Raw genomic sequence first — 9,536 nt, 5'->3', positions numbered from 1 at the left:
GCTCTCAACATTTCTGCCCGTGCACGCTCAACTCTTTGGCTCTGTCCCAATTCAGGGTCTGCAGCAGTGGCGTGTCCAGCGGGGTGGCAGACTGGCCACCCCAGGTGCCACCCCGAAGCTAAAACAATAAAATTTAATGAAATATCAAATGTACGATTATGGTTTCACAGTGAAGCTCAGATATCCGAGGGTAAGTGAATGCAGCACCGGCTTCTGCACTATGAGCATCATGTTAGCAAAGGTAGGAGAGCCAAGCACGAAAGACGGCACCGCAGAAAACATTTTTTCGGCGAAAGATTAACAAGTTAACATAGCTGGACTAGCCATCGGACATTTGCACGGTGGGCTGATGACTTATTTATTTATTTATTTATTTTTTGTAATTCAAAGGCTTTATGGCTTTAATACCTGGTGGGCCGGTCTGTAGTCAAAATGCCCAATTTTTTGTCCCAGTCCAGCCCTGCAGGTTAATACTGGCAGTGTCACCATGCCAGCTGACTGTATTTCATCATCAGCCAGTGTTGTTCTTTATACATCAATATTACCAAAGTTTACCATAAGGCAGCATATAAAGTATTTACTTGCTTTCAGGTTTTATTCAAATGTTAGTCTTTTCATTTGTTTCCCCACTTTTTTCCTGTTTCAAAATCAAACACCAGTTTGTGAGAAGATTATCTTCTTTTTTTTAACAGGCATTGGTTTTGCATTGGCATTGGCTAATTTGCCAATTGTATGTTAAAAATGTTCGTATTTATCCATCCATCCATTCGCTTCCGCTTATCCTTTTCAGGGTCGCGGGGGGCGCTGGAGCCTATCCCAGCTGTCATAGGGCAAAAGGCGGGGTACACCCTGGACAGGTCGCCAGTCTGTCGCAGGGCTAACACACAGGGACAGACAACCATTCACACTCGCACATTCACACCTAGTGACAATTTAGATTAATCAATTAACCTATCCCCACAAGCTGCATGTCTTTGGACGGTGGGAGGAAGCCGGAGTACCCGGAGAGAACCCACGCAAACACGGGTTCTCTCCGGGTACTCCGGGCAGCACGGTGGCACGGTGGTTAGCACTGTTGCCGCACAGCAAGAAGGTCCTGAGTTCAATTCCACCATCAGGCCGGGGTCTTTCTGTGTGGAGTTTGCATGTTCGTATTTTAATATTCAAAAATGTTTTTGCCCAAAACATATGTGCACTATATGTCAGTAAAAATACTATGCAAATATTGATGTCCTTGAATGCTGAGTAAACACTGACTGATTGTATCTCTTGTACTTTATCAACGCAGTATCTAAAAACTTTGCACCGTAGTGGTTAAAATCTCATTCTAATAAGAGTTAAAAGCGCATTCGGTTATTAGGTTTACAGGGTTATTGAATTATGGTTAACGGTTGGTAGAATTGTTTTTAACATTATCTGCCAATTACATCTGCCACCCTTCTCCAAATCTGTGCCCCTACCTGGCCCCCCCAACAAAAATTTTCTAGACACGCCACTGCTTGGCAGCTGCACGCTTGACTTTTCTCAGTTCATGGGCAGTTATTTTGCGCCTTGGTTTTTCCACACGCTTCTTGCGACCCTGTTGACTATTTTGAATGAAACGCTTGATTGTTCGATGATCACGCTTCAGAAGCTTTGCAATTTTGAGACTGCTGCATCCCTCTGCAAGATATCTCACTATTTTTGACTTTTCTGAGCCTGTCAAGTCCTTCTTTTGACCCATTTTGCCAAAGGAAAGGACGTTGCCTAATAATTATGCACACCTGATATAGGGTGTTGATGTCATTAGACCACACCCCTTCTCATTACAGAGATGCACATCACCTAATATGCTTAATTGGTAGTAGGCTTTCGAGCCTATACAGCTTGGAGTAAGACAACATGCATGAAGAGGATGATGTGGACAAAATACTCATTTGCCTAATAATTCTGCACTCCCTGTATAGTTATTATATTAATCATTATTAGTTATTATAGCAGTGAGTTTGAACTGGCCAATATTATATGTATTGTCAGATTATTATGATATATATATATAAACACCCAGCACGCCCCTGCGGGCGGTTTATCCTTCAAGCTCGGGTCCTCTACCAGAGGCCTGGGAGCTTGAGGGTCCTGCGCAGTATCTTAGCTGTTCCCAGGACTGCGCTCTTCTGGACAGAGATCTCCGATGTTTTCCCGGGATCTGCTGGAGCCACTCGCCTAGCTTGGGAGTCACCGCACCTAGTGCTCCGATTACCACGGGGACCACCGTTCACCTTCACCCTCCACATCCTTCGTTTGAGTAATTTGTCACCTAAAACCTTTTTTCATTTGATGAGTAACACTATAAAAGAGTTAATATCAAACTTAACTCTAGTTATGAGTTAAATTTTACTCTATATGGTAGTAGAAATTTTACTCCATGAGAGTTTAGTTTTAACTCCTATAAAGAGTTGAAAAATCAACTCCCGGAAAAGAGTTACTCTAACTCTGCACTAGAGTTCATTCGATGGTCACGCATGTACACTCAAATGTAGTTAATCTGAACTCCCAGAGAGTTTATTCCAAAGACCAGAATTTGCTGTGTAGGAGCTATTTGTTCTTATTTTTTATTATTTTGAAATTAGTTAAAGTTTGTTGTTAGTTTACTTATATTTTGGGGTTATTTACAAGTTTATTTGTAGGTTAATATTTGTTTCAATGTTTTGTTTGTTTGATGTTACCTTGTTAAATTAGTCAGTAAGAGCTGTAGGGCCATTTTGTTTCTATAAATAAAGAGACTGGTATAGGACCTGAGACCTAGCTAGCTAAGATGAGGACTCGGCTGTCAGGGTTCGTTTAGCTAATCTGTGCAGGTGAATGAATTTACCCGACTAAAGAAATCAAGAGAAACGCTCCGGGCTACTCAGTCACTAATTACTGTTACTGTACTTTTATTACAAGTATGATACTGTAAAGGCAACAGGCTGCACCCTGCCTCAGCTCCTGTGCAGAGCTGATTATTAAATATGTGCAAACAACAGCATGTTTATTTCAATTTTGAGGGATACAATTTACATTTGAGTTTGTGATGATTCTGTTGTCTTTGTGACTACAGGGGCTGCCCTCAAATTCAGACCTCAGCACCACCCAGTGACAGCAGACAGATCATCCAACATGTTCACATGTTAACTGCAAAATGAACTGATGAAAACAGTACAAAGGTTAAAGTACCACATGTGCTGTAGTGAAAGCTGCAGCTGTTTTATTGATAAAGTTAAAGACAAAAAAACAAAAGGATTAATCACTCATGTAACTGTGTCACTATATATCAGCATTAACAGGACCTCAGTTTGGTGTTTCACAAAGCTGCTGATCTCAGACCTGCACAGCTTCCATTTTAAACACTTGATGTACTCAGCTGCATGAAGAGCACGTTTGAGTTTCTCTGACACAATTAAATAAAACCTGATGAAGGTCAAAGGTCGTCACTTCAAATCAAATCAAATCACTTTTATTGTCACATCACATGTGCAGGTACATTGGTACAGCACATGTGAGTGAAATTCTTGTGTGCGAGCTTCACAAGCAACAGAGTTGTGCAAAATACAATAATGTAAACAAGCAAAATACAAGAATGGCTACATCTGAAACTAATAAATATATGTACAATATATAATAGTATATGCATTTCTGGATGTGTATACTAAATATTTTTCTACGTGTGTGTGTGTGTGTACACATATTTTACAAATTAAATAGAGTAAACAATAAATAAAATATATAAAATAAAATATACAGAGTGAGACATGTGCAAAACAGTGGCGTTACTGTACAGTATGGAGTGCATAATGTTAAAGTTCCAGTAGTGAAGCTGAGGTGTCTATGACGTGTTCAGCAGTCTGATGGCCTGGTGGAAGAAGCTGTCTCTCAGTCTGCTGGTACGGGACCGGATGCTGCAGTTTATGGCTGGGGTGACTGGAGTCCTTGATGATCCTCCCCGCTTTCCTCAGGCACCGCTTCCTGTAGATGTCTTGGAGGGAGGGAAGCTCACCTCCAATTATCCGTTCAGAGCACCGCACTACTCGCTGGAGAGCTTTGCAGTTGTAGGCGGTGCTGTTGCCATACCAGGTGGTGATGCATCCAGTGAGGATGCTCTCAATGGCACAGTGATAGAAGGTCCTGAGGATGCGGGGGCTCATGCCGAATCTTTTCAGTCTCCTGAGAAAGAAGAGGCGCTGCTGCGCCTTCTTCACTGTTTTGTTTGTGTGTACTGACCACGTAAGATCCTCAGCCAGATGTACACCAAGGAACCGGAAGCTGCTCACTCTCTCCACAGCAGCGCCGTTGATGGTGATGGGGGTGTGTACTTCTCTGCACCTCCGGAAGTCCACTATCAACTCCTTTGTCTTTGCGACGTTGAGGGTGAGATGGTTGTCTTGACACCAGTGGGTCAGGGCGCTGACCTCCTCCCTGTAAGCCGTCTCATCACCGTTGGTGATAAGACCCACCACTGTAGTGTCGTCCGCAAACTTCACAATGATGTTGGAGTTGTCAGTGGCTGTGCAGTCGTAGGTGTAGAGTGAGTACAGGAGAGGGCTCAGTACACACCCCTGTGGAGCACCAGTGTTCAGTGTGATGGGGGATGAGGTGATGCTGCCCAGTCTGACCACTTGGCGTCTGTCAGACAGGAAGCTAAGGATCCAGCTGCAGAGGGAGCTGCTCAGTCCTAGATCCTGCAGTTTCCTGTCCAGCTTCGAGGGAACGATGGTATTGAATGCTGAGCTGTAATCTACAAACAGCATTCTCACATACGTGTCTCTCTTCTCCAGGTGTGACAGGGCAGTGTGTAGTGTCAGGGCTATGGCATCATCAGTGGACCTGTTGTGGCGGTATGCGAACTGTAGAGGGTCCAGTGAGTCGGGTAGTGCAGAGCAGATGAAGTCCCTGACCAGCTTCTCGAAGCATTTGCTTACGATGGGGGTCAGGGCTACAGGTCGCCAGTCGTTCAATGAGGAGATGGTGGAGGATTTGGGTACAGGGACGATGGTGGCCATTTTGAAGCAGGCTGGGACTACAGACAGAGAGAGGGAAAGGTTGAAGATGTGCGTGAACACTCCAGCCAGCTGAGCCGCGCATGACTTGAGGACGCGGCCGGGAATCCCGTCCGGACCAGTAGCTTTGCGTGCGTTCACCTTCCTGAAGCACTTCCGCACATCCTCCTCAGACACAGTGTGCGCACTGACGTCATCCGCGGTGCGCACACTGTCCGGTCTCATGGTGTTCGCTGTGTCGAATCTAGCGTAGAATACGTTTAGATTCGACACAGTTTAGCAGCAAACTTTGTGAAAACTAATATTTGTGTCATTCTCAAAACTTTTGGCCACCACTGTACACTAAGGCACAAGACACATACAAGACACAAAACCTAAGAACAAAACCTGAATAAACTGTAACATGGAATTATACTAATAAACAACAAAGCATAACAAAAACATCAGATTACAAACCATAATACAAAGGAATATAAGAAACTGAAAATGCTGGGTTAAAATGACCCAGAACCGTGACACATTGAGAGTAGAAAAGCGCTATTTAAGAACCAGTCCATTAACCATTTATACCCAGGGAATGCCATACCCTGCATTTACAGATCCACAAAGAAGGTGTTCCACTCAGACCCATTGTTAGCAGCATAAACTCAGCCACTTACAACATCTCGAAACACCTTGCTACCATCCTAGCACCTCTTGTGGAGAACACCCACAAGAACTCCACCAACTTCACCGACAAGGTCCAGAAACTTACCCTGGATCCAGATGAAACTATGGTGTCCTTTGATGTAGTCGTTCTCTTCAATTGCATAGCTACTACGAAGGCAGTGGAGACTGTCAGAAAATGACTACAAGAAGACAGCACCTTGGAAGACACAACCAAATTCACCTTCCCAATCAGATTTGCACATTGTTGGACCTCTGCCTTACCACCACATATTTCAAACACAACAAGGGTTTCTACAGACAAAAACTTGGATGTGCCATGTACTTCCCGGTGTCACCTATTGTAGCCAACCTTTATATGGAGAAGGTGGAAAGAAAGGCTCTTGGCTCGTTTAGAGGGAGAGTACCTTAATCAAAACCCAAGCAGTGGAATCCTTCACTGCTCACATTAATGCCGCGGATAAAAACATCAAGTTCACCAGAGAACACACAAAGGATAACTGTTTGCCATTCCTGGACTGTACCATGCGCATTGAAGAGAATGGAAACCTAAAAATTTAAGTTTATCGGAAGCCCACAAACACGGACCAGTACCTCCTCTCTGACTGACACCACCCCATGGAACACAAACTCGGAGTAATCAAGACTTTACAACACCATGCAGAAAATGTTCTGCTCTAAGCTTGAAGGGAAAAAGAAGGAACACACACACAAGGAAACTCTTAAAACATGTGGTTATCCTAATTGGGCGTTCATCAAGTCAGTAAAGATGCACAGAAAAGAAGATGAGACATTAGCTAGGCAGGATAAGAAAGACAAAGGTAACAACATTGACATCCCCTATGTAGCTGGTGTATCAGACAAAACTCCTAAACACAAACTTAACAATGTAGTGTTGGTATTAAAAAATTTGCATTGCCTCAATAAAGCTATGCTTTTTTATTAATAAGTGTTAAAAAGTTCCCCACTAAGTGGGGATAGGTTAATTGGTTAATCCAAATTGCCCATAGGTGTGAATGTGCGAGTGAATGTGAGTGCGAATGGTTGTCTGTCTCTGTGTGTTGGCCCTGCAGACAGACTGGCGACCTGTCCAGGGTGTACCCCGCCTCTCGCCCTATGACAGCTTGGGATAGGCTCCAGCGCCCCCCGCGACCCTGAACAGGATAAGCGGACGCGAATGGATGGATGGATGGTGTTAAAAAGTTATACAGTGTAGTATTAAGTAGACACAGCCCTGAAAATAAAGGCATTAGACTATGTGTCCTTGGGGAGTAGAAAGCTGTAGACTTTCGCCCACGCTTGCCTGGGAAAATGTAGATAAGAGGGGACCATCTCTAGTGGACAGTTACTGAGACACAGGGTGGGCCATTTGTATTGTATTTGTATGCCATGGATCTCAAAATGGTGGTGTGCCCCTAACACTTTTATTACAGAAGCTTTCTCATTCTACAAGGTGGGCCATTTATATGGATACACCGTAATAACATGGGAATGGTTGGTGATATTAAAGTCCTGTTTGTGGCACATTAGTATATGTGAGGGGTAAATGCAACCCTCTTCTCCCACTCTTCACACACTGATAGCAACACCGCAGGAGAAATGCCAGCACAGGCATCCAGTATCCGTAGTTTCAGGTGCTGCACATCTCGTATCTTCACACCATAGACAATTGCCTTCAGATGACCCCAAAGATAAAAGTCTAAGGGGGTCAGATCGGGAGACCTTGGGGGCCATTCAACTGGCCCACGATGACCAATCCACTTTCCAGGAAACTGTTCATCTAGGAATGCTCGGACCTGGCACCCATAATGTGGTGGTGCACCATCTTGCTGGAAAAACTCAGGGAACGTGCCAGCTTCAGTGCATAAAGAGGGAAACACATCATCATGTAGCAATTTCAAATATCCAGTGGCCTTGAGGTTTCCATTGATGAAGAATGGACCCACTATCGTTGTACCCCATATACCACACCAAACCATCACTTTTGTTGTTCCAACAGTCTTGGAGGGATCCATCCAATGTGGGTTAGTGTCAGACCAATAGCGGTGGTTTTGTTTGTTAACTTCACCATTCACATAAAAGTTTGCCTCATCACTGAACAAAATCTTCTGCGTGAACTGAGGGTCCTGTTCCAATTTTTGTTTTGCCCATTCTGCAAATTCTGTGCGCCGATCTGGGTCATCCTCGTTGAGATGCTGCAGTAGCTGGAGTTTGTAAGGGTGCCATTTGTGAGTAGCTAATATCCGCCGAAGGGATGTTCGACTAATGCCACTCTCCAGTGACATGCGGCGAGTGCTACGCTGTGGGCTCTTGCTGAATGAAGCTAGGACAGCCACTGATGTTTCTTCATTAGTGACAGTTTTCTTGCGTCCACATTTTGGCAAATCCAACACTGAACCAGTTTCACGAAACTTAGCAAGCAGTTTGCTAACTGTAGCATGGGAGATGGGTGGTCTCGTAGGGTGTCTTGCATTGAAATCTGCTGCAATGACCCGGTTACTGCGTTCACCAGATATCAACACAATTTCGATCCGCTCCTCACGTGTTAACCTCTTCGACATGTCAATGGCTGTGAACAAAGAGAAACTTGTAAATAACTCATGAAAGAATAAAGTTACGTTGAAACCAAGCACACCATTGTTTTTCTTGTGACATTACCAATAAGTTTGATGTGTCACATGGCCCTCTTCCTATTGAAAAAACAAAAGTTGTATCCAAGATGGCCGACTTCTAAATGGCCACCATGGTCACCACCCATCTTGAGGAGTTTGCCCCCTCACATATACTAATGTGCCACAAACAGGACTTTAATATCACCAACCATTCCCATGTTATTACGGTGTATCCATATAAATGGCCCACCTTGTAGAATGAGAAAGCTTCTGTAATAAAAGTGTTAGGGGCACACCACCATTTTGAGATCCGTGGCAACGTGTCATGCAGGACGCATATCCCTTATAGAAGTAATAAAGCGTTAAATGGCCTATTGAGCAGTGTTTTGTCTTCCATCGGATGCCTCTGAGGAATCAAAAGAACTCAGCGAAGTGTTGATACTTACAATAGTGTATGCAGTAGTGTAGCGAGGAATTCCCAGACCTCTACATTGGATAGACCAAACAACCACTTCATAAATGCATGGCACAACATAGAAGAGCCACCTCAATGGGACAAGATTAGGCTGTCCATCTGCATCTAAAGGACAAAGGTCACTCTTTCGAGGATGCCAATGTTCACATTTTGGACAGAGAAGACACATGGTTTGAAAGAGGAGTGAAAGAAGCCACCTACGTCCACTGTGAATAATTATCTTTGAACAGAAGAGGTGGTTTACGACACCAACTGTCTGCCATTTCTAATCCAATTTTGAGATCCCTTGCCAGACGCCTTAACAACCATAGTCAGAATACGGTCCTCTCAAGTTAGTATTGTCATGATGGTACTGAGTGACAGACAGAAGAAAGGAATCACAGACAGGGAAATAAACGCAAAGAGGCAGATTTATTGTTGTAGCAAAAAATACTCTCAAACACCAAAACATACAAAAATACTAATAAACAAAACCACACACATACACAACCCAAGAACTGGAGGTTTCGTTAGGAACATAATAATGATGAAACAAGAATAGGTATGTCCCAACTGCTGAACACAGAAACTAAAACTAAGAAACTAAGCTGGGAAAAAGGCAAACTGGGAAGACAGAAGAGCAACACCAAACGCAGTTCAGACACAAGCATTTCATTGCATATCGTAGTTTGTATGACTGTGCATGTGGCGAATAAAATTAAAACTTGAAAGTAAAACAAACTTGGAGAAAAGGTTGATAAAACAATGTGAAAAAGAGGGTGTCAGGTT

This window comes from Haplochromis burtoni, unplaced genomic scaffold (assembly GCF_018398535.1).
Source record: "Haplochromis burtoni strain Fernald_Lab_line unplaced genomic scaffold, NCSU_Asbu1 Contig_1423, whole genome shotgun sequence".
Taxonomy (NCBI): Eukaryota; Metazoa; Chordata; class Actinopteri; order Cichliformes; family Cichlidae; genus Haplochromis; species Haplochromis burtoni.
This window is presented reverse-complemented; position numbering follows the sequence as displayed.